Raw genomic sequence first — 25,749 nt, 5'->3', positions numbered from 1 at the left:
ACATGGGGTCCCTGACACAGGGCTGCCTTCAACATTTGGCTCAGCCAACAGACAGCATTTATCATGTAGACTCCCCTGGTCACTTCCTCCTGTGCTCTGGTTTTAAAAACTCCTAAATTTCTGGGGATTGCATTTTCCCACCATTTAGTCAAGAGCTGAATTTTTTCCTCCCAGAAAATACACTTGCATGTCAAAGGCCAATGACCTTAAAAATATCTATAGCTTAGCAGTCTAAATATAGCACAGAGCTGAAATACTGAATTCCTGAGAGGGAGCCAGTGTCAACAAGCAATGTCTATGGCACCGGAGGGTGGGCTGCAGCCCGGGGCTTGTTCTGTACATTATCATAGTCTGCAGCACCTGGATGTCCCAGCATGGCTGATAAGCCCTTTGTGCAGATGTCCTGGCCAAAAACCTTTCCCATCTCAACACTTTGTTATTCTCAGGTGTCTACTTAAGCAAAGGGTGCTTTAGAGTCACCCAGAACTGAAGGCACTGCTCTCTCCTTGACCTAGGGAGGGAGGAGTTTGTCGTATGTCCATGTGTGGAAAGCTCCAGTTCAAAGAGCTGCCATGGACTTTGCCAAGAAGCCATGTCACGGTGGTAAGCCACCACACTGCAGGGGAGTTAGACTTAAAAGGTCCCTTTCAACTCAAACAAACCCCACCATGAGCGCTGAACCAGCCAGGAGTGGTTAAGCCATGACAAGCGATGGTGATAAGTGCTGGCTCCAAGGAAAAGTTGTCCATCTCCATCCCTGGTTCTTCTGAGTCATCTCGTCTTACAGTTGATGAACACAAGTCTCTTCCGCCAGTGCTGGCAATAGCCAGGAGTGACCCATTAGGGATGGACCCATCCGCCTTGCAGATCTGAGGAAATTGTCCAAGATTCTCCATCCCTTTGCTTTCAGTTTGAACTGGTACCTACCATTTACTAATGCAAGTGAGTGATGTGTTATCCGTTAGTCGTGGATAGAAAAGGAGTAATAGATGTTAGAGCTTCCTCTCTTTCTTTTATTAGACTTGGGAGGGATAGAAGCAACTGAAATCCAGACAGGAAAATGCAGCAGGGAATACATACTTAGCATGAAAATGGCTTGCTAATGCTCAAAGGTGGGCAGTGCTAATTTTTGTTGGAGTTGATAACCAGTGGTTTACCTCACCCCTTTTCATTTCACAAACCCAACTCTCAATGGGTCTCATTATCCTGGAAGCTGTTCAAGAAACTCCTCCTCCTCCTTTAACAGGGCTCCAAACACCTTGCAGATCCCCAGAGATTAACTGTTGTTAATATAGTCTAACCATAATATTTCTCAGTTGGTTCATTTGCTGCTGTGCCTTGAAAATCTGCTGTGTTTTAGTGATGATTATATCTGGATGGCTTCTTGGGATTTTCTCTGAAGGCTTTTTTGAAGGAAAGGTCTTCTCCAAAGCATTGTGTTTACATGCACTTTTTCCAAGAACAAACCCTTTATCATTCTCAGACGCTATTTGCTTATTTGATTTGGACCTGTAAAGAGAGCACGTTGACACTAGCCTCCTGACTATCTGGTATAGGATCCGGGCAGGGTTACAGACCCAAAATGATGACCAAACTTTGGTGCTGAAAGTTCCACTGTCCTTGAAATAACACCTACCAGATTCAGCCCATCTTTTGTTTCTTTCCTTCGTTTTGAGTATCTTTTGTTCTAGCTGCTGTCAGGAAGGATTATACATATATATATATATATAGGGCTATACATCTCTATATCCACTCTATCTCCTGTTCATAAGCAAATTGAAGTGCTTGCAGATGACACTGCTTCTAGCTCCTCAGAGGCAAAAGCCAAATGCCACTTAGGATGCCAAGTGCTGCTTCACATGTCCACGATGCACCCTAGGAGTGGGTGCAGCTGATTGAGCATTGTGCTCCAGCAGCTGTGGAGCAAACGACCCTTTGAAGAAGACGCCTATCTTAGTCATCACTGACCTATATTTGATACCCATAATACACATCTCTTTTTACATCAAGATACCCAGAAGGTCTTAATGCAAATTGAAACGCTCTCGGAAAAACATCCCAAAATAATTTTGCTGGGTTGTTTGTCAGTTTGGGAAATCTGTAGGTTCACAAATCATTTGACATTTTTGTGGCTATGAAAATAAAGGGAGTTTTAAATGAGTAGCATCACAGTAGTGTGAAGTTTGGAGACAGACTGGAACTTGAGATCAGCTGGGCTTTTTCTGTTACTCTTTTGGACTGGACAAGGCCTCTGGGGGGTAATGGAATTCTGGGAAGTGCTGAATAAGCTGCTTCATTTTAGAGAGAGGAAGGAAAAGGCAGAAATTAGCAATGCTTTTAGTCTGAAGGTGAAATTGCCTTGACTCCATTGTCTTGGCCTGCAATAAGGATACTGTGAGCTCTTCACCCAGCTTTACTAAAAGGTCTTGAATGATCTTTGCCTCCTGCACATCAGTGTTTCCTCATCTCATAGGATCTGTTTGGGTCTATCTGAATTTGTAACAGTGTAAACTTTTATACTTGCTGCAATAAGCATAATACAGATCTTAATGTGTGAGAGCATGGCTCTTTCGTGCAATGTAGATGGTGTCACAGGCTCATGTCCTACAAATGAAAGAGAAGGTTTGGACACCATGGGTTGGTATACCAGCAGCATAACAGCCCTTCCTGTTGTTCAACTTGGTCTTCAACACCTTTCACTCCCTTGTCTCTACAGTAGGCAAGGACAGGTTTACAAGTGTTCCTGGTAGGCTGGCTAGTGGCACGTAGAGGAGATTTGGAGACCTGTGGTGATATCAGATCAGGATCTTTCAAAGAGCTAAAGGTTTCATTACAAGAATCAAACATCTTCTTTTCTTTCCTTGTATTATAGAACTGTCCCTGGTTTGTTTGGGTTTTCCTTTCCTTTCACGCCCCTGAGCATCTGGAGATGAAAGGTATCACAGCCCATCACCAAATGGCTCAGCAAGGCAGCACTGAGCACGTGCTGTTTGACAGCAGAAGCTCCAGTCAGGCACTGACACTGAACGTTAGCAGTCAGAAGTGCTTTCTTGCCTTCAGCCTTTCTGTGTGTGAAGCCAGGAGTATATGAGAGGACGTGGACAATGGGCTCCCTCTTTCAAAGCACAGTATTTACCAACAAAACCTCTATCACAGGGGATGGACCAACACAGAAGCCAGGAACAAGACGCAGGCATGAAGCTGTGATGCACAGTACCACCTAGTGACTGAGCATGGCTACATAAGGGCAATCCCACATTTGGACAGCATTTGCAAAATACGGCGCCTGTGTCCCCATCCTGTTTTTAACCCTATCTGTCACCAAATTTGAGCACATCACTATGGGCAAAGGCACACTGCTGATGAGCAGCCCTAATTTTTCCTATTTTGTCTGTCTTTTTTTCTTGGAAAGAAAGCTCAGGTTGTGAGAGAAAGGGCTTTTAGGGGTGAAAAGTGGAGAGCAGCTTTGCTTTGTTTGCTCCACAGGGTGTGCAGGTTGGGCTTAGTGCAAATTGCCCACTGAATCACTCGTGAGGAAATTCTCATTGCATTGTGCAGAAGAGGAGAAGAAAAATGCAAGGTCCAGTGAGTAAGGCAGCCTTTCAGGGCATCCAAAGAGAAAAGAAATGCCACAGACTTGTTCCATTCTCAGTAACGATGTGAAAGAGCAGTCTGATAGGCTCTGCTCAAGAGAGGGTTTGTAACCTTTCCCATTAATTTCTTTTCAAAGAATTGCTTATTGAAGGCTAAGCTGCTTTTTATAAGCCTTAGAGGCTGAGTGTGTCTTTGTCCTGTTTTATTATTATTACTGCTTGTCTCCCTTGGTCTCTTTTTTAAAGAAAGCGGTTACTGTACATTGCTGGTGTTTCTCTCTATGTCTATCTAAGAAGAACACAATGCTGAGATGGGAATTTTGTCACTTTTTGGCAAAGATGAGGCTGCATAAAGCACAGTGAATTAGAAGAAATCCAGATCCGTGGGATTTCCCCATACTCCATCTGACAGATTTACCCACAATCCAAGCAGCTGGGCTTTAAATGGATTTGGTCCTTCTCATTTGGGTCTCTCTGCACCAGGGAAACCAGGGAAAGGACATTCAGACTTTCTCCTGGACCTTGGCTGGAAGCTGCTCCTGTTGATAAGCAGCCCCTTACCTGCAAGTAAGTGTTCAATGCTTGTGTCCCAGACAAATTGAGGGTTTAGATGGATATCTTTTCCTGATTTCATAGAATCACAGAATCATGAAGGTTGGAAAAGACCACTAAGATCTTCTAGAGCAACCATCAGCTCATCCCTACCATGCCTACCAACCATGTCCCGCAATGCTATAACAGAGGTCTTCCTCTAAACATTGGCTGGGAATGCCAACCCCAAAGTCAGTAAAATCTAATAAATCACCTGAGTGCAAAGCAATACCATATTTTCTGGAGCTACCAGTCTGTTTTTTCCACCAATTTTTGCTTTGAGAAGGTAATGCTTGACCACTGAACACACTAATCCCAACAGTAGCACCTGTACTTTCCCAGTCAAGGGACAAGGCTGCCTCACACGTGTGGCCGTCGCATGGTAAACACAGCATTTCCAACAGGACTTCTTTCTAGGTTTTTATGCTCCTTGAATTTCTGCTTTTCTCTTTCCCACAATCCATGATGCTGCATCCGACCCCTGTGCGTGGCAGCCCTGATGAGGCTCCTGCAGCTGGGTAAACACAACGGAGTGAATAGGGCCCTTCACAATGGAGTCACCAGGAAATCCAAACACTGTGAAGGCCAACAATTCAGAGGGAACACAATAATGTCATTTGGAGACGTGCTCCTCCCAAGCACCAGGAAAACACTGCTGCCTAGGGGTGCCATTCTCAAAGAACAGGTTTTCCACCCCACAGGTCTCCAGAAAGGGCTCTTTCTCTCTTTACTTCCTTCTGCCGAGCATAGTGGTTAATCACACTGAGGAAAATGAGTTTCTGGAATAACTAGGAAAGGTGGGAAGGCTAATTTCTGTCTGTGGTTGTGCTGGGGTAAATACAAATTATGGCAGTGGGTTTACAGTGGACCGAGTGGCCTGGAGAATGGTCAGCTTCCTGCATGGTATTCAGGCCCTGGGCACCATAGTGAGGAGCAGAGCAGAGGAGCCACCACTCTCTACACTTTCTCTTGCGTGTTGCAATAGATTTTGAAGTACACAATTGCATTTACTTCAGTCCCCTCATTTATTTAGTGGTTCTGTCCTCTGTGGTCTCTTCTTTTCTGGCTTTTGGTTTGTGCTCGGGACCCGTGAAAGCTCTCTTTGGCCCATTAGTAATTTCCATCTCCCAGAACAGAGCAAATTCTCTCCCTTCTGCCCAGGAAGGAGGTGGATGGGGTCCTGAGCCCCACACTGTGCCCCAACCCCATGGAGTACCCAGTCAGTGACCTTAGCCAGTAGCATCAGACCTTAAGAGAAGCCAGCCCATCCCCAGATGTTGCTTGGTTACTTTCTTATGTGGAACCTTTGAACTTTAATATCATCTATAAATATACTGTAAATTATAATCCTACAGTGAGTGCTCAGATCTGAAAACAAAAAGTTGTGCAATTCCCCATGGCAGGAACATTCTGCTAACTGTGCATGGAGACAGTGGCAGGATGTTTTTATGGGAAGCTGCCTTCTTGAAGGTTTCTCAAAAGGATGGGAAGGGAAAAGGAAAAGAGAATGGGAAAAAGGAACAGAAGGAAAAGGGAAGGGAAAGGGAAGGGGAAGGGGAAGGGGAAGGGGAAGGGGAAGGGGAAGGGAAAGGGAAAGGAAAAGGGAAAGGCAAAGGGAAAGGGAAAGGGAAAGGGAAAGGGAAAGGGAAAGGAAAAGAAAAGGAAAAGGAAAAGGAAAAGGAAAAGGAAAAGGGAAGGGGAAAGGGAAGGGGAAAGTGGAAGAGGAAGGGGAAGAGGATGGGGAAGGGGAAGAGTAAAGTATAAGTCCTGATGAAAAGATTCTGGGATTTTTTTCCTCAAATCTTATATGTTTTCCTAAAATACAGTGCTCAATATGCAAAGTAATTCATATTAATTTCCATTCATTGTTGCAAGGCAAAGTTTTTCCCTGCTGTAAATTGCTAATTTCACTAGGATCTGACCTTGAATCAAGAAGCTAATCTAATATATGCTGATATGGACAAATTGGGTGGAGTCTCAAGTGAGCATACACGAAGCCAAAAAAGAATTAGGCAGTTTTATATTAACAGAGGATCTGACTCGCCTTGTTATTGGCACATGTGAAAAATAATCATATCCTGCAATAACATTCACAGGATGCACTTGATTTATTACTAATCGCATACGCTCTTGCAGCTGCTGAGCCACTGCCAGAGGGTATCGTAATGATGCAGCTGGCACTCCTGTTGTGATGGCCATCAACATGGCCAATGTGACACATTGCATGCATTGTCCCCAGTAATACAACTGTGTTTGCCACCTGAGCTGAAAAATTGGGTCCTGTAGCTGTGATTTCAAGAATCTCATCTCCTATATGTAAAATAGGAATATATTATTTTTGTATTTTCTTATACGGCGATTAGGATAAGGATATGTTATAATGCGAAGATAATATATAATGTACATAGGCTGGGGGAGAGCATATCAAATCTAAAATATTTGAAAACATTCAAATAGGCAGAATAAAACTGCTTTTGATTCAGACAATGGGAGTTCACAGGACATTTTGGCATGATGGCTTTCTCAGCCGAAAAGATACAGTTTCACCAATATTCTTACAGCTTATTAAAGCCCTGCTTTTGCCCAGGGGCTGGCTGTGCAGACTAAATGTATGTGCTGCCCACAAAGGAGTTGGGTCCATTTGAATCCCACCGGGCTCAGCAGAGGTATATACGGCAGATAGAGGTTAGAGTGATGATTCAAAGTCATTCTCCATGGAAGAATCTGCTTTGTGCAGATCAGGAGAATCTGAGGGACGTATTTCCAGAGGTGAAGGTGGAATGGGAGGTGAAGGCAGATGCTCAGAGGGTTCAGATGAGCTCAAAGTTCCACTTGATTCTCAGCAGGAAGATCTTCTCCCTCATCACTGTCTGCTTTGCGTTATTTGTTTTCATTTGACAATGCAGAGTGCATGGAAAGAGCCGCCCCACTGCTTCAAATGATCCAAACAGTCTGTTGCAGCCAGGCAATTCCTGGTACACAATTCCACCCATCTCTGATGCATAACGTCTGACAAAATGGTGGTGCTATCTAAAGGTCAACTTTGAGACCGCCTTCAAAATTACTTGGACACAGCCATTTGCTCATTCTCAGTCAGATGCCATTCAATCACAGAATCGTAGAATTATGGAATGGCTTGTATTGGAAGGGACTTTAAACATTATCAAGCTCCAATCCCTGCCGTGAGCTGGTTACCCCCCACCAGCTCAGGCTGCCCAGGACCCCATCCAACCTGGCCTTCAGCACCTCCAGGGATGGGACATATCTTCTTTGGGCAACATATAACAATGCCTCACCACCCTCTGAATAAATCATTTCCTCCTATTGTAATGATGATTCAAACAGCTGAAAAAAGTTTTGTGTCTCCCATCTTTAGAACTGACCAGCATATCACCCCAAAATGATCTACCTCAATGTTGGTACAACCAAGATCAGGATTTGGTCTGAACTGAGACCCTCCAAATCAGAATCTACCACGTTCAGCAAGAGCCCTGCTTTTACCCCTTCCTTCCCCTCTAGCTGTCTATGGATAATCATAAACCATAATTACACTATTATAAGGATAAGCCAGTTGCTACAGTGAGGCATCTTTTCAAAATCCTGTAATCGAAAGGGAAGTGAGCACGTTCTCTAAACTCATGCTTCAGCAAAGTGATTCTGACAGCCGCTCCTCTGCTGACAGGACCTCACAGCCGTGGTACTGAGCACAACCACAGCCTCAACATGGTTCAGTACCTGCACAGTGCTTGTATTCTGATTTTACTATACTGAATATCTCAAAGTGACGTCCAGCCAAGCACGATGGTACTGGATGTGTATCCTATCTGGCATGCCTGTGAAGCTGGGACTGCTCTGAGTGTTTTGCAGTCTTACAGTGATGGAGGGCACAGAGGTCTTGGGCATTTCCAAAGCATTTCCAAGGCATTTCCAAGCCTGCATTATGAGCTTTTGTTCAGAGTGGCAGGCATAGTGGCTGCTGCCTGTATGTAGGCTCCTGACAGGCAGGCATTAACTGGACGATGCTCTCATTCCCATCATTCTCTTGTCTTCCTTAATTTGCACACCTCAAACAAAGTAGCTGTTTTCTACTTTCTTAGTTCTTCTGGAGCACAAGTCTTATGGGAAGTGGCTCAGGGAGTTGCGATTGTTCAGTCTGGAGAAGAGGAGGCTCAGGGGAGACCTTATTATTCACTACAGCTCCCTGAAAGGAGGTTGTGGCAAGCTGGGGATCAGCCTCTGCTTCCAGGTAACAGCGATAGGACGAGAGCGAATGGCCTAAAGTTGCACGGGGGGAGGTTCATATTGGATATTAGGAAACATTTCTTCTCGAAAGACTGGTGAGGCATTGGCACAGGCTGCCCAGGGAGGTGGTGGAGTCACCATTCCTGGAGGTGTTCCAGAAACATGCAGATGTGGCACTGATGGACATGGTTAGTGGGCATGGTGGGGACGGGCTGACAGTTGGACAAAATGATTTTGGTCTTCCATAACCTTAGTGATTTTGTGATTGATGATTCTTTGCATGTGAACTTGGGCAGTCTTTAAGAGGAGGTGGCACCTTGCAAATGACTTTGTTCCTTCCTCCTGTGTTTAAGCAACTACTTCCTCCTCTTTGCTCTTCCAAAGCCTGACCCAATGCACAGCAGTCTTCAGTGCCCTTTGGAGTGATTTGAGGTGTAGCTCTCTTAGGAGATATCATCCCTGTAGGATGCTGGGGTGCCAGCAAGATGCAAAGAGCAATGCTGGGCGAACAGCTGAGGTTGCACAAATGTCTGTCTGTAGAGTTTTTCACAGTGGGGATCAGATTTGTGATATTTGCATCTATTTAGGTTCCCTTGGCTGCAGATGAAGAAGGGGCTTTGGGTGGTCCAGTTCCCTCATCTGCTCTGTAATTAAGTCTACATGCTGCTTTTCACTCAGAGGCAACTGGAGGCCGCTGCAGGTTGCACTGGGAGTGAGCCACAACTTTCACTAAACCAGAAGAATGAGCTACAGAAGAATGAGCTGCTTGCCATCCTTGACAAAACACTAAGCAACAGCAGTGCCAGTGTTGGTAAACAGTCCAGCATAGGCACAGGAGGCCATGAAGAGAGTGTTTTAAGTCACCGGCATGAAATCTGCATCTGGCAAGGGTCCTGCTGTGCAAGGGGAGCCGCGTGAGCTCTTGGGGTTAGCACTGTGCCTTGAATGCATTTTTCAGCCAACCTCGTGGTTTCTAGGGATGCCATTATCAACAGAGGACCTGGTTTTATTATTAAGCAGCAAATCAATTTGGCTCTGCCTAGCACAGTCCAATTACTGCTTGTAGTTACTGTAGGCTGAAGAAGTCATAAATAAATGAGCATGCTGGAGGTATTTAACATTTCAGCCCTGCCATAAGCACCCGACACTTCATGTGCCGGCTGAGCATCGATCCTGCTGCAGATTGCTCCATTTTGGGAGGATTTTTGGTGGTCAGAAGGCAGGTGGTAGATCTGTTGCAGGGCAATCAGTGGTAAAACCAGGCTGCTTTTTGCTTTTGTTTTCCAAGCAAGTCGGGGGCTGAAACAGGGCAGGGGCCTCTTCCTCCTGCTCTCTGCGGGAGCTGAGCAAACGCCGGCTCATGTGTCAGCCGAGCAAGGAGCCTGCTAAAGCCCCAGCGCTGCTCAGGGGACAGCACTGCTTTCCATCTCCTGCTGCTATTCTCAAGGCACCGCAGCTGCTTGTTTTTATTTTTCGCACATTTTAGGATTTCTGTTGTTCAGTATAAATAAAGCATCACGTAACATGCAGGCACCTTGTTAGCACAGTGATCTATGAACAGCCACACAACCGAGTCACCACTAAACAGACTCATTAAAAAAACGATTCCCTTACATGTGGCTTTCTTCTATTGCACCATTCTTTCCCCTCTTTTTTTTTCCCTTCCTTTCCTCTTTGGCATATTAGGCTAATTTTGAAGTGCCTGCTTTGGGGGACACAGCTGAAGCGTGCCCATGCTGTGCTAGCAGCCAACAGGCTGCCAGCTTTGACTTGTGCGTTCATTAGCATTCAACTGCAGGGTCAAATGAATTGTTCCTTCTGAGTGTTTTTATTGTGATTATTATTGGCTCTTTCTGCCAAGGAGTGCATAAAAATGACATTTACAATCATTTGCCATAGTTTATGTCATTTTGTGTCTGGTCACTTGGTTTTGTGGAAATCAGTTGTCTTTGCCAGTGTAACAGAAATATAAAGTTGGTGTTGCATTGAAACAGGTGGCAGCTTCTCATCTCTCTTTGTCACAAGCAGCAAAACGTCTTCAACTGTCCAGCAGTTTAAGGATTTTGTTTAGGGGGAGTAAAAGGGTGAGGGGGAAATGGGGTATTTCCTATGGATTGGCCTTGCTTGTTCTTTTGGAGGGGAAATCAGCAGGAAAAGGAACTTCCAGTGAAATTTCTAGTGATTTCCAGATTTCCCTCCAAATCTTTTGCACAGCCCCACTTGAGATACTTGCAAACCTGCTATTGAAATAAAAGATTGCTCTTTCCTCCCCTGATAAAAGCAGACTGAGCTTAACATTTGCCATTCTGCTTGTGCGGATCTCAGAGCCTTGCAGCTTTATCGTAGCTCTGGTGCCAGGGCAGAAACCAGCCAAGTTCTGATGCCCAAAGCTTCTCCGTTGTGGCTGTAGTTGAAGAACAACATAGTGGCTGCTGTGTGCTCCCCTAACTGCTCTACAGCTACAAAGCATCAATCACAGATCATGTGTATGCTGCTATCCAGTGTATCAGCCTTGAAAATTAAAAACCTAGTGACATGGTATGAAATATCTTCATTTTTGGGGGGTAGGATCTAACCACAAGGCCTGAATACAGCAGCTATAGGATTTCTTGACTCCACTCCTCAAGTGGGAGCAGAAAGATGTAAGTTTTTATGGGGTATATAAGTGCAATCTTCACACTTTAATGAAGCCACAGAGGTCTGCACCAGCTCAAATTCCAAATCTGTGTAAATCAGGATTTACTGATTTTGGCCATGTGTGGATGGAAGGATGCAGCCTAGCTTCGGTGGCTGTCTGTAGGATAGGAGCAGCGTTGGTGTAAGACTCTGGGTTTGAGTGTATTGAGACACAGCCTATGTGATCACCTATGGAAAAACATCTCCATTCACCACCAACGATCACATTCGAGGTCTCAAGAGAAACTACAGTTATTCCCTGCCTCGAGCCTAACATAAAACAGCATTTTCTCCATAATTGCAGTGTAGTAACTATTGTAGATGTTGACTTTTTAATAGCAAACACTGCTCAAGAATTAGATTTACGGTCAGGTTAGTTAGCTTTAGTGACTTGAGAATCAATTATTATGCTGTACTACATGACCAGAGATTATAGGGTGGCCTATGTAATAATTTATACTGCCATCTAGGAGTGAAACTGTAACTTCATCATTTCACATGGAAAGACAGTGTTTATACAGCAATAATTCCAGTAATGATAATGATAGCTATGAAAAGGGAGAAGGGGGAAAATGGTGATTACAACTTAGGGGAAAATATGTGTACAAATAGGACACTGGGAGGCACTGGGAGAATTTTCCATTTCAATTATTTTTCAGAGCAAGAAATGAAGTACCATTTTGTTAATGAAAATGTCCTCACAGTTCAGTCCAAGTGGATTGACAAGTGAGGCCAGACTGTCCCAGCAGCAGCAGCAGCCCCTGCTTCCTTGGCCCTGTATTGGTCAAGGCTTGTCTTGGGATTTGGGCACAGTTTTAGTCTACATTTTTAATTCAGTGGGACTCAGTCTTTGAGATGTGCATGACGATGGAGTCATCACCTCCTCTCTGCTTGTTTCTGGCTGGGTGACTGAAGCCCCATTATGAGTAGTGCCCCAAGCATGTTCATCCTGTCCTCCAGTTGATCCCATTAATTGACCAGCATTGCAACTGCATTAAGTTGCTGGAGTGGTTTGGAATGGTGCTTTACAAGTGAAATCCCAGTGCTGGTAAAGAGACTTTTATACTGTGCTCAGCCATCATCAGCAACACATAACTCATTAAGTACTCACCCTTTTTGTTAATGTCAGCTCTGCTAATTTCTAGGATCAGCTTTATAGGCATCATTTTTCTTGTTCTCTGCCCACCTCCCTGCCTCTCAGCATTTGTTTCCACACTTGACCCCTTAGTCCCGCATGGGACAGGAAAAAACTTCTGCCTATACCCTAGGAATGACACAAAGCAAACATCTTTCCTCTAATTCCTTTGAAACAAGACCACCCAGGTCAGCATTTCATTTTGTGTTTCCAGGCAAATTATTCAAAGAGAACTTTAATTAACTTTCTTTTTTTTTCTCTCTGCATAGGACTTGATGCTGTCATCTTTTAACTACTGGCTTTGTCCATTTTCCTCTCATTTAGTTCCCATTTATTTCAGTCCTCACTTCACGTGAAGCTGGCAGCTGAACTTTCTGAACCCACCAAGCACAATACTCTTTTATGAACCACAAACAAGTGAATGAATATGAAAAGTGATTGCTAGTATTGCAAAATGGGCTAGGATTAGGTCTTCCATATGCAAGTGTTCATACCAGACAGTAAAAAATATAAGCCAATGTGTCAAACTACTCTCTTAACTCTAACCAAGAAAGCAAGCTCCATTTTTAAAAGTGGTAAGTCTCAGAAAGAACAAGACTGCCTTACAACAATGAAATTAATAAAAAGGTATAGTGTTGGACTCTGTTCTTCACTTACTGGAATCAGTCCAGAAGAGCAGGTTTCCAGAAAAACGTCATCTATCATGAGATTTGGCACTCCTGTGTAAGGTCACTGTTACTGCACAAAGGCATCTGCCTCTGGAAGGAGGAGGAGAGGAAGAAGTGACTGCAAGTGAGCTGGGGAGTGGGAAAATTAGCATTTCTGGGGAAATAGCATCACTGCCTCTCTTACTAGGGATGGGTGACTTCATTCTGCCTGTGTGTCCAGTGGATGGTCATAGACTTGGTTTATGACCAAGCGATGGTCATAGAACCATAGAATCGTAGAATGGCTTAGGTTGCAAAAGACCTTAAAGGTCATCAAGTTCCACTGACTTCTTGTGCCCAAAAATATGCATCTAACCAACGTGAATTTCATGTAAGCCTACTGACTTGTTGCAATAATAACCTTCCTAACACACTTAATCTGAAAATGCTTTAAATGTACTCAAAGTCTTATAAATAAAGATTGCAGTCACCGTCATAGCATTCCTGCAAAGCCAAAATAAACAAACATTACTCAGTTTGTTGCGTATCTTAATTGCCATATATCCTATCTGACCAGTGGTATATGCCACTATAGCTAATCTGATTTTTTTTTTTAATTCCCGTTTTCTAAATAAAACAATCCCCATGATTCATTGTAAAAAGTATCAGCTTAGAAAATGTTGAGTTATGAGTTATGCTGAAATCTGTATTAACTTCTCAAGGTTTAATGAGTTACAATTCACAGTTCTCCCAAGAGACAGGGAAGTTTGTTGTGATCAAACTCAGGTTATAGATGAGGACAGTGGGATAGTGAGAGGCAAAACATCGCAGAATGGGTGGAAGAGAACAAACGTCATCATAAACCCATCCTTCCCCATACTAAAAACATGCACCTAGTTTGCCATAGCCCAAAAACTGCAGTGGCATTACAGAGCTGCAGAAATTACAAAGGCTGCTAAGCAGTGTTTTTGCTGATAGATGAGCAGCTAATGGCATTAACCACTCTTCAGAGATAAAATCCCTCTTGCTCTTTGCTTCTGGAAGAGAAGGTGGTCATGGTGAAGAAGTGCTTCAGGGTAATTCCAACAATTTGCCTGCAAATTCTAGCTCTGAGTTAGGTTGGCCAAAGTGAGGACTGGATGTTTAATGCTGATTTCTTGGAAACAGCATGCTGCCTGCAGACAGATGCCTCCTAACACCTTTGGGTATTGAGAAAAGGTTCTTCACCAGAGGGCAGTGGTCATGGAGCAGGCATGTGGGCATGGCCTCAAGTCAAGAAGTGTTTGGACAGTGCTTTCAGATGTAGGATTTGTATTTTGAGTGGTATTGTGTGGAGCTGGGGGTTGGACTCAATGATCCTTGTGGGTCCCTTCCAACTTGAGATGGTCTATGATTCTATGATTCTACAAACAGAATGTTCTCAAAGCAGGCACTGAAATCTAAGGCTCCCCTTTTCCAAATAATAGCCAGGCAGCAAGGACTGCTCAGTCCATCAACAGGCCATTTTCAGTGTCTCCTGCCCCTTCACGGCTGGAGTCTCCATGGACCTGTGCAGCCACTGCTAGGCTTTGCAAAGACCTTGCTTGGAGCCAACTGTGCAGATCACAGGGCTCTCAGAAACCAGGCCACTGCCTATGGAGGGGAAATGAGCAACATTTACGGAGTGAATTAATCGAGCTCTTCAATATCCTTAGCTGAGGGTTAATAGTCTTGTGGTGACTGCCCTGGACAGGGTATTGGAAGAGCTGGATTTTATTTCTGGTGTGCTTTGGTAATGAAAAGGAAATTGCGTTCAGATGAGCCGTCTCTCCCAGAGACATCAGATACACAGCAATTAGACTCGAGTTAAACAATAAATCAAGTAACACTGATTTGTAGTGCCTTTGGCACTAGCAGAGCGCCATTATGACTGTTGCTATGTTTATTTAGAAGATGCTCAGTCCATTTTAAATGTTTTCATATTAAATGTAATTTGGGTGCTTGCTATTAAAGCAATTGACTGGACCTAAATGCAAATACTATTGGTCAGATAAATATTTTCTGGCAAATGAAATCTGTTCATTGCACTTTTATGACACGATGACTCCCTTGCTCCTAGATTTATTTTGTTTGCTTCCTCTCTTTGCAAGGATTGCCTCATAAAGATTAAAAAAGCCAAAGCAAACCAAAGTGTAAAGTAGAAATCACTGATTAAACTGTCAGAAATGGAGCAGCCTTTGTTAATCTCTGATTCATTAGCTGGGGGAAGAAGAAAGGTTTGCACAAAGGCTTTGGTGTCACAAGGTATGTGATTTATTCCCAGATCTCTCTCCATTTTTCTGTGGGATCTTACCCAGGTAAAGTGATCTCTCTATGGCTCCATTTTCCCATCTGTTCAGCCTAGGTAATGATCTTGCCTCAGAGGCAGTGAAAACTTTCAATAAGGAGAAAAGGTTACCTTAAAAACCATACCTGCATCAGAAATGAAGCTACCCCCTGCTAGCACCTACAGCAGCTTTGGCTACAAAAATAATTACCTATGATAATGAGCTTTCCCTTGCATTGTTTTGAGGGCAAGCAGTGGAGGAGAGAAAAATATTTTAAGAAACAGAAAAGTATACCTGAAAAGTAACAGGAATTGGCAAGTAAGCTTGCAGAACATTTTGTTTCTATTGCCAAGATTGCCATTGGCTGTGTCGCTTTATTATTGATCCCTTTTTTTGAGTATGTCTGTTTGGAAAAATATTTTCACATGAGAAAGTAGAGAGGCTGAAATTCTTCACAGGGCATTTGAAACAGTCATGAGCCTTTTATAATTGCTGTAATTGAAAGCATTGCCTAAGTGGCTTTTGATGCATATACTTTTTAATGTATTTAGCAAAAGTTATCAATAGTTATATCAATGTCATTTGTGAATGCTCTCACGACTTGTGCAAAATGTGTCACCCTTAAAAATATAAGGCTTTCCCAACAAGTGTAAGTTTTGTGATCTACAGTAGAAGGCAGTGTAAAACTACAAAAATATTCTTATCTGAAACCATGCAAAATAAAAAGCCATATGAAAGAAGAATTAGTTTGCTTTTCTTTTTCATGCAAAAGGAAATGCTTTATTATGCAGCCTCATCCAGGAGCTACGTGTAGATTTTACTTAACAGGAGGAATGCTGCTGGGCCCAGAGAGCTCAGCTGAGTCATTTTGTGTTCTTCACAATCACCTTTGCTGCCTTTTGTCACCTTAGCAGGTTCCTGGATGGCTCCCCCAATTGCTTACTAGATGTGACACCTGAGGAAAGGGTGGGGAGAACTTTCTTTTTCTTCAGCCTTGTTCTCTGTTATTTGCCATTTACTCAGTGTTTTCCCTTGTACAGATGGAAGTCGCCCACTTGCCTTTGTAGGAATGAGATTTCCTTGTATTACATGCATTTCATTTCTTTCTGCACCATGTCGGTTGTCTGAGAGCATCTCTCCAGTTCTCAGCTGCCAATGACGTGACTGATTTCTGGCTTTCCTCCATGCCTCCACTATCCATCTTCTCCAATAGCCCCTGCTCTTCTCCCTTGGGGTGAGGCCTCCTCACCTACCAGCATGCAGCCCTTTTTAGTGGCAGAAGAGGCCCCTATCACTTCCTGTATTGCTCTGCTTCCAGGCCATTTCAGGTGAAAATGGACATACTCTGTCTCCTCCACCCCAGAGGAGCTTTGATGTGAAGGAGTTCCTATCACAGAGGGGAAACCCCCATCCTCTCTATTCCTTCTGCAAGAACATGGATGGCTCCCAGCACTTTCCATGTGGAAGATTTCCTTCTGTCTTCTCCAAGCTCATGGCCTGTAAAGAGGGGACCACAAGAACTACTCTTTTCCCTGGTGTCACCCCAGAAAGGCCTGAATAACCCAGAAGAAGGAGGTCGTCTTTATTCCCTTATGCACACTTCAGCTGCTCACTTTGTTTGGTCTCTTGGATGCCAGGATTACCCTGAGCTAACTGGGACACGAATGACCTACATGTGACTTGTGTCCCTCTCTCAGCCCCAGGCTGGAGCTGCAGGCGGCAGACAGGATTTGTGACCCACCATCCATTTTGATTGCCTTGTGAAGACCAAATTTTATAAATAGACCAGCTCAGCTTCGTCTGAGCTATCTAATAGCTCAGAGTCCTCCCAGCATGCACTTTCTTCACCTAATGAATGGGGATTTATTGCACTGACTCTTTGGGAATGGCGAGGTCTGCCTTCTTCCCTCTTCAGCTCTCAGAGATCCTTTAAGCCTGTGAGAAAATTAATCAGATGCCCCAAAGGCTTATTTTGTCCAAAGCTAAATTCCTGTTTCTCCTACTCCCCCCCTCCCTTTGTGCCCCAATTACTTAAGGGATTGTCCTGGAAATTAATGAAAGCGTGGCAGTGGGAAATAACACCCACAGTTCATCTCAGAAGTGAAGCAGTTCAGTGGAAGGCTTAATTAGAAACAACTCATGCTCCACACAGCAAATTTGGAGATATTCCAGTTTGAAGTGTGCTATGCCATGACAGTTGTTATTGCTCTTCCAGCTATGAGTCAAGTCTTGCTGCTGAGTGATGGCATTTTGCATTTCTGAATGAGTTCCACTGTGGTTTCGACCTGGTTTCCAAAGTTGTCAGCATAAGCTATCTCAAGGACATAGCTCATCCTGGAAGAAAAATGAGGTGATGGGGACAGATTCAGCAGTGGAACTGACAGCTCTTCATCTCTCTCACTGGCTGTGGTCTGTGGAAGTGGAAAAGAGCTGCCTGGTGGCTTGGGGAAATGGCGGGGTTGCATCAGTCCAGCTTCTGCTTCCTAGAATTGAGACATTTGTTGCATGGAGGCTGCACCTCAATACTGTGTTCAGTTTTGGGCCCTTCACTACAAGAAAGATGCTGAGGCCCTGGAGCGTGGCCAGAGAAGGGAAACAAAGCTGTGAAAGATCTGGGACACAAATCTTGGGGGAGCATTTGAGGGATCTGGGATTGTTCGGTCTGGACAAGAGGAGGCTCAGGTGAGACCTTATCACTCTCTACAGCACTCTGAAAGGAAGTTGTGGTTGAGGAGATGATTTTTTCTTCTAGGAAATAGCCACAGGACCAGAGGGAATGGCCTTAAGTTGTGCCAGGGGAGGTTCAGGTTGAGCATCAGAAAAAACTTCTCAGAAAGGGTGGTGAGGCACTGGCACAGGCTGCCCAGGGAGGTGGTGCAGTCCCTGGAGGTGTTAAAGAAATGTGTAGATGTGGCACTGGGGGACACACTGAGGGTTAGTGGGAATGGTGGGGTGGGTGGATGGTTGGACTGGATCCTCTTTGTGGTCTTTTCCAACCTTAATGATTCGATGATTCTCTAAGATCATACTGTTTTTAAGTTTTGGAGGTTTTCCAACCTTTTGCTGCCACTCAAAAAGTACAAGTTATGCAAGGGAGTTAGACCCTCAAACACCTCCCACAGGCGGCTGGCAGTTAGATACCTTCAGCATGTCCTAAATGTTCTTTGAAAGCATCCTTCTCAACTTCCATGGGTCTCTGATGCACCATACGGGGGAATAACACTGACTTCTCTGGAGCGCTGCACTGCTTATGGATGCAAATCACTTGTCTTAGTGTGAATATTACTTCATGACATGACATCTCCTCCAACTCGTTAGTGCTAATTAATGCAGTTCAAGGATAGACAATATTCATTAAGCTTTTCTGAAAACGCAAGAAATGTTCATGTAACAGCTCACACATTTTGAAGGCACCATAATCCTATCATCATGTTTTCTGTTTCTCTGTAAAACATTTCAGTACTTTAATCTTTGCTAAGTAGAGTGGAAGTGAATTGTCAACAGTGGTTCTTCAGCACAAGGCCATGGTGTTTGTTCCTTGCTTTGTTATCAGGAACCAACAAAAGGGATCAGCGTGTTGTTATTTTGGCACACAGGCATCTGGTTGCTGGAGGCTTCCCTCTGTGTATATGAAAGTTAAATATTTGGGTTACTGTTGTCTCTTTGGGTCTTGCCACGATACAAAGCAGCTTGAAAGAGATGCAGCTATTGCCTGCTTCTAATCACTGCAATGACAGCAGCTCTGCTACCTCCAGACTAAATGTTTGTTACTGGGTTGTATTGTTTGGGTATTGACAGATCCAGAGACCTTGTGAAATTACAGAAGCTCCTTGAAGAAAAGCACTCTCACTGATGCTGCTGAATTATAGCTAAGATGTTAAGAGGAGGCGAATGCTTTGTATGTGTGTGTGTGTGTGTGTGCTGTTGTTGTTACTTTTTCCTGAAAAGATACTGTTGAGGAAATCTGAACTGCAGCATGTGTCCGGGAGAGGACTAAAGAGAGCAAACTCTGGATAGCACAAGGTGTTGCCTCCACACTGCAGTGCAGCCAACCTGCAGGCTTTAATGAGGCTGGGGTGGGTTTTGAGGTCTCCATCTGCTCTGAGAGTTTCAGTTTCTCTCTACTTATAGACACACAAACAAATGTCTGCAGGTGTTGGTCTACATCCTTCACCCTCTCTTCCACCCTGCTGCCCTTGTAGCTTGGGGAAGCTCCTTACTACTAAGGAATTAGCCCAGATCTGGACGGGGTGTTTCTGGGAAGGTGCACAATGAACCTAAGTGAAGATCCAGAGAGAGTTTCTTGTCCTATTCTGAGAGCAAACAACTCCGTCTAGTTTCATTTTTGTGATAGACTCTTGATAGAAACAATGCTCTATTATTCTTCTATGTTGTAACAAACATTTCCAGGCTCCTTGCTAGACCCATAGAATACTATCTTTACTCAGAACAGTAATTTATTTTTATTACAAATATTTCATCATGAATTAGAGGATTAAGCAAATGCAAAATTGGGCCATGACCCAGGTCCTTCCTTATTGGTGCCAATGCCCCAAAGCTATTGGAGGATCCATTGGAATCACACAGATACATTTTGAGTGTAGTGGGATCACTTTGTGTACCTCCAGTAGACAACCCCACCAGAAAACCAGCTCTGAAGAAGGCATGAGAAGGATTCTCTGTAGCTGCCTCCAGACTTGTCCAAAACTCATGCCTGTTTATCTAGGCTTAGTGCCGAAGAGAGAGGCTGAACTCTTGCTGGGAACCTGTAATTCCAAGCCAAGTTTAATGAAACTCCCTACACGTGCACTGAAAGATGAAAATTGAAGCTCTGGGCAGAGCAAGCCTTGCTTTCCATCTTTTTACACTATGCATGAAGCAAATTAGTTTCCAATTAGAGGCTTCCAATCTCTTGCTGTTACTTAAATCCTCCAGGTGAGCTCTTCTACCACCAGCTGGATAATGCTATATCACATCCCAGCTCCACTCTGGGTTTGGAGGCAGAACCTGCCACGGGAAAATGGGTTAGGGAGGGACAGTGTGTGCCATTCGGTGACAGGTGGGGAAATCACCTTGGGGCTTTGCTATGTGAAGGTTCTTCCTATCCCAAGGGTGAAGCCTATGGCTTTGGTATATTCCTGTACTGAAACAACAAGCAGGCATCTGCATGGTGAGCACTCCTTTAAAGCAACTTTCCCTCCTATTTTAGTGAGAAACAGCCTGAGAATGGGATTTTTCATTGCTGGTCCCAAACAGCATTCATGATCTGAGCTGAACAGCCAGTCCCCAACAGGACACAGCTTTACCCTTGCAATACTCCCTTTGCTTTTCCTGGGGCAGAGATGAGTATCTCTGCTGCCTCCTGCCACTTTGTCCTGACCTTAGATGGCCTTCAGGGCAGAGCTGGGCCACCTCAACCACTTGCTCTTAACCATCAGCAGCCAGAGCTACCTCTATATTTAGCCCTTTAACCAAAGCCAGCTCTTGGGTGGAGTGAGTTGGACAGGAGAGCCTGTCTGTGGTTGCATTTGTCCATTTTATGTCTGTGTCCTTAAAGAAAGGGGAGAGAATTGTGTTGATGTTAAAGTTTTTTACTACTGCACCCAAAACCCCTTTGCAGCTCCCCATATGCGTTGCAGAAGAGCAGATGTCAGGGCTTGCATTGTCTCTTGACATGGTCTTTGCTTTTGGTGTGACAGCAGATCAAATCCAGGAACAACCCCAGACTCCCAGCCCTACCCACCACCACTCTGGGAAAGTGGCTGTTTTTCCTTCCTAGAGAGCAAAGAGGAAAAATTCTATTTCTCCTTGACTAAGAAAAAATGAAGGAAAGGACTTCCCTTCCAACCTCTCCTCCCACAGCAAACCAATTTCTGGCCAGTCTGTGCCTAAACGTGGCACAATGGCATCCTCAGGTTTTTACCTCTTGGGAGCAACCCCAGATTCAGAAAGAAAGCTCTCATGGAAAAGCAAAATGGTGACAACAAGACAGAGCCATACACATGGGCATTGTGGTGTGATTGCTTCTTGATGTACTTGTCTGAATCAGATAAACAGCACATTTTTCCTTATCTGGAGGCAAACATGCATTGCCCTTTTTGATTGGAACAAGAGGTAACAGCTTTAAGTTGTATCAGGAGAAGGTCCTGCTGAATATGTGGAAAAACTTATTCTCAAGAAGAGTGGTGAGGTATTGGCACAGGCTGCCCAGGGAGGTGGGGGAATCACCATCCATGGAGGTGTTCAAGAAACATATATATGTGGACATATATATGATGGACATGGTTAGTGGGCATGGTGGGGGGTGAGTGGATGTTTGGACTAGATGATATTAGAAGTCTCTTCCAAGCTTAATGATTCTGTGAGTGACATAATTAATAAATAGCCAAACCCTTGCCATTGCTAGTGCTGTCTGTACAAATGCTTTACTGCCAGATAGCATCCTCTACTGCTGCATCCCATCACAGCTGCATCCTCTGCCAGCTGAGGGTGCAGGGAGGAATCTGTGGCAGACAGTGGATGCCGCTGCCCCAGGGCTGCACTCTGTTGCATCCTGATCCCACTCTGCCCACTCTGTTGCATCCCGATCCCTCACTACCCTCCTCTTCCCCCCAGCCAGTGCTATGTGTGCATTCAGAGCATCTTCCCCCCATTATCCACGCAAGGTGTCCATACGTGGGTTTGAGAGGGTGAAAACTATCACCCCCACTCCCTTCCATTCCTTCATTCCACTATCCTCTCATCCTTACACCTGCATCCTTCCACCCCTGCATCCCTCCATCCTTCCACCCTCCATCCTTCCACCCTCCACTCCTCCATCCTTCCACCCTCCATCCTGCCATCCTCCTCCTCCTCCCAGAAGCGAGGGGGAGCCCAGATGTCGGCAGGCCCAAGCCGGGTTCATCTGCTTCACACGACCCAGCGCCAACTGCCGCTTGCTGCCCTCCTCCCGCCTTCCTCCTCCTTCCTCCCACTCCTCCTCCTCCTCCTCCTCCTCCCTCCTCTCCCACTCCAGCCTCGCAGCGCGGTGGCGGCTGTGCAGGAACCGGGTGCCGGAGGCTGGCAAGCAGGGAAAGGAAGGGGAAAGCGGTCTGCAGCGTCACAGAGCGGAGCATGGGGCGAAGCAGTTGCGTACCGCCCCATTCCTAGGGAGGCCGGGGACCCTGTGGAGGGCAGCGGGGAAGAGAGGAAGGGCCGTGGAGCTGCCGAGGAGGTGCGAGAGATGGATGCGAGGCGATAGCACCGCGGCCTCCAACGCTGCCGCATCGGGATGCTCTCAGCCCCGGAGCGGAGCTGAGGAGCCGCCGAGGGACGGAAGAAGGTAACGGGGTCTTTGTCTGCAGCAGGGAGGCCCCGGGGTTCCCTTCCAGCCCCAATCCCACAGGGAAGCCCAAGCCGCAGTGTGCGAGCGGCTCCACGCCCCCTCCCTCCATTTATCTGAAACGGAGAGAAATGCTCTGCCCTTTGATTTCCTTCTCCGTTCCTCCCACCAATTAAAAAAATAATAATAAAAATAAATCAGCCTTGAATTTGGTAACCGGGAAAAGCTGGGCAACCAGGTTTCTGGGGTTGTGGTTTTTAGGGGCAGAGGGTGTGGGGGAGAAGGGTTGGTGTGCGGTTTCCCCCCCCACCGATCTGGATGCTTGTCCCTGCTAAGATGGACTGCTCCTTCCCTTTCCAAATGGCTGCAGCAAGTTTAACACTGAGCTGGGGGCTTCACGAGGGGTAGAGCCCCCAACACGTTTTTCCCTTCCCTTGTGCTAAATCGGAGCAGAAAAGTTGCTGCAGATCCGGGATTAGAAAAGACAAATAAATGGCTGTATTTCTGCCCTGTGCCCGTCTGGGTGTATCTGCACGCCTTGCAGACACGCTCCGTGGAAGGAGGGCTCCTCAGCCTCATTGTTACCGTGCTCACTGCTGGGGAGGGCATGAGAAAAGTTGTTTCAAGGCTCTGTGTAGAATTTCCAGGAGAGACAATTGTTTCTAATAATAACCCTGGCAGCGGTTTAGCAATGGAGCACACGCAGATGCGGGAGTGAGTGGGCAGATCTCCTCTCTCAGGCAAACCAGGTCACGGGGAAACCAACCCCCCCATCTCACTGCTTCGGTTTGGGGTTTTAAAACCTCATCCTGAACAAAACCTCGGCACCACTCTCCCTTTCCGCCAGGAAGGAGGTGTGGTGCCTGCGCGCCGCACGCGGCAGCACTATGGAGAGGTTGGATCTCAGCTCTGTTGCTGCCGTTGCACACTGGGGTGTCTCCATCCTTCCCCTCTGTACCGGACCCCAGGGTCTAATGAGCATTTCCCATCCATGTGCAGAGGGGGCCACCACTGGTGTGGGTGTTTGTGCCATTTTTCCTGCCTGCCAGGCACCAGAGAGGTTTTGGTGGAGCTAAAATGGTCATAACTCGTCTCTTCCTCCTTGTAACCCCAAAACTGGCCCTGGCCAGTGAATGGTTCACCTGCCTGGTTTAGAATCATAGAATCTTAGAATGTCTTGGGTTGGAAGGGATCTTAAAGATCATCCAATTCTTGGTGTCTGCAAGCTGCTTGTGCTGACCTTTCTGGAGCAACTTTCCAATAGCTTCCAAAAAGATGAAGCAAGTAATGTTTTAAGGTTTTAATTTGATTTGCAGCAGCTGATGCGCTGGCCTCTGTGCATAACAGTTCTTTGGGGTTTGTCCTTTCCAGGCAACGCAAGCTCTGTTTCTGTGTGCATGTGATAGCTTTAACACCACTGCCAGGCCATGGGAGGATTTAGAGTTTGGTTTAAGGAAAACCATGGATGGGATGTCCTCAGGCTCTGGGGGTTGCTCTTGCCATTGGATCCCTTTATTCAGGGCCATGAGTGGTGGTGTCAGGTGGGGACATGCCTTGTGTCCCTTCTCTCCTGGCATACTGTTCCCAGTGGTCAGTCTTGTTGTGTCTGAATTCATTACTGAATTAACACTGTGAGTTGGTATTTGGTGATACCATGGTCACAGCGTTGCATCATTCAGGACCATAGGGCAATGCAGTACTTTGTGGTGCAAAGAGGATTTTCTGCAGAGATCATGTTGTATTCAACAAAGCCAACGGCTTCAGTTAGTGCATTGGGTGATGTCTCCAAGGACATGGGTCCAGGAAGGACATTCCGAGTCATGGCATCTCATCCCACACCATCACAAGTAATTACAGTCATACACATCCTCCTTGTTGCTGCTGTTGCTTACTGTATAATAGCAGAAGGCTTGAATGTGGCTTAAAAGATGACAAAGTACAACTGTATGGGGGGAAAAATATTATATTAGAGAGAACTTGAAAGGTGTAGTGGTGAGACTCAAGTCTGAAGAATCAGCCTGGAAGGAGAGCAAAGGAGAAGGAAGGGACGTGTTATCAGAAGGGTGAGGCCCTCAGGAGAAGTACAGAGAGAAAGTGTTAATCCAGCACCAACCAGCCTGGGGGTCGAGGCTCAGCAGTGTCCCCTGGAGCTGCAGTAAGGCACTGTGTGACCCAGTTCTCACCAGCAAAGCAGGAATGGGCTGGATTGCTGGGATGAGCATAGCATACAGCCTATACAGCCGTGCTCACATTCAGTTCTCAAGGACTGGAGGTGTCTTACATTCAAAGCAGAGCAGGTGATGGCGGCTCCCTGAGGTCCCCAGGCTTCACTGCCAGGTGGGGTGCCCTTGGGGGCACAGCCGGATCCCAAGGTCAGTGGCAGTGCCAACCTCTGGCCATTCCTGCTGGCTTTCTCCTTCCAACAGCAAGAGGGCAGCTTGTCCGGCAGCCCCAGCCCCAGGGCCCAGCAGTCTGACAAGATTAAGCTGTGGCCGAATTGCTTGTTAGCCCCCTTCAGCTCTGCTGCCCAGGCTGTCCCAGCCTCTTCCAGGCAATCTGGCTTCCTAAGCCAGCAGCAGATTGCTCAACATGGCCTTGGGAACCACTGCAGCTGATAACGTCCCTTGCTATTTCCCCTTCTCCTAGACTTTCAACAACTTAATCCTCAACACAGCCATAAATCTCAATATGTCCTATTTCCTAGAAAACCACAAACAATTTTCCAAGGCTACACAATTAGTTGGAGTGCCTGTCTTTTGCTCTGGAGATGAATTCCACGAAAGGTCCAAAATGATTTTTGCTGGTTTCCTCTCCTTATCTCTGAGCAGAGATTTGATTGGCTCTGAGCTTCTGGGAGCACATTTATGTTGATGAAGCCCTGTGCCTGATGCTAGGGGCATCTCCATGACCTGATAGTTTAGTCTTTTCCCAAATTTAAATTGCAAAGATAGAGGAGCAGACGTGGTTTGATTCTAAGTGCAGTTGATGATGTTCTAGTTTAGGATTTCCTCCAGCTTCCTTCTCCATCCAACACATTGCCCTTCTTCTCTTGTCCTGACCATTCGTATGATGTTCTCAGATGGTGTTAAACCCAAGAAGTGGGTAGCAAAATGCCTTTTTCATCCCCTGCCTGGGGGATGTGGTGCTGCCTAATGTAATAATCTGAGGGACAAGGTTTTGTGGGCACAGTGGTGATAGGCTGATGATTGGTCTAGATGATCTTAGTGGTCTTTTCCAA

At 45.6% G+C, this 25,749-nt stretch overlaps 1 protein-coding gene across 5 annotated transcripts in view; it reads left to right on the top strand.

Annotated features, from left to right (window-relative positions):
• The window catches only part of FRMD4A (FERM domain containing 4A), a 205,058-nt gene that overhangs the window by 43,432 nt on the left and 135,877 nt on the right, over nucleotides 1-25,749 (top strand). The window contains exon 1 of one of the 5 annotated variants that reach the window (XM_042816297.1): nucleotides 22,461-22,511. The exons of the other annotated variants lie outside the window; for them this stretch is intronic. The gene's annotated coding sequence lies outside the window, so the exon portion shown is untranslated. Of the gene's footprint in view, nucleotides 1-22,460; nucleotides 22,512-25,749 lie in introns of those variants that run through there. 5 annotated transcript variants of the gene reach the window in all.

This window comes from Centrocercus urophasianus, unplaced genomic scaffold, assembly GCF_019232065.1.
Source record: "Centrocercus urophasianus isolate 14NV4802_14NV808 unplaced genomic scaffold, USGS_Curo_1.0 seq_15, whole genome shotgun sequence".
In the NCBI taxonomy this organism is placed as follows: Eukaryota; Metazoa; Chordata; class Aves; order Galliformes; family Phasianidae; genus Centrocercus; species Centrocercus urophasianus.
The sequence above is the reverse complement of the archived record's forward strand: the minus strand, read 5'-3'. Positions and strand labels throughout refer to the sequence as shown.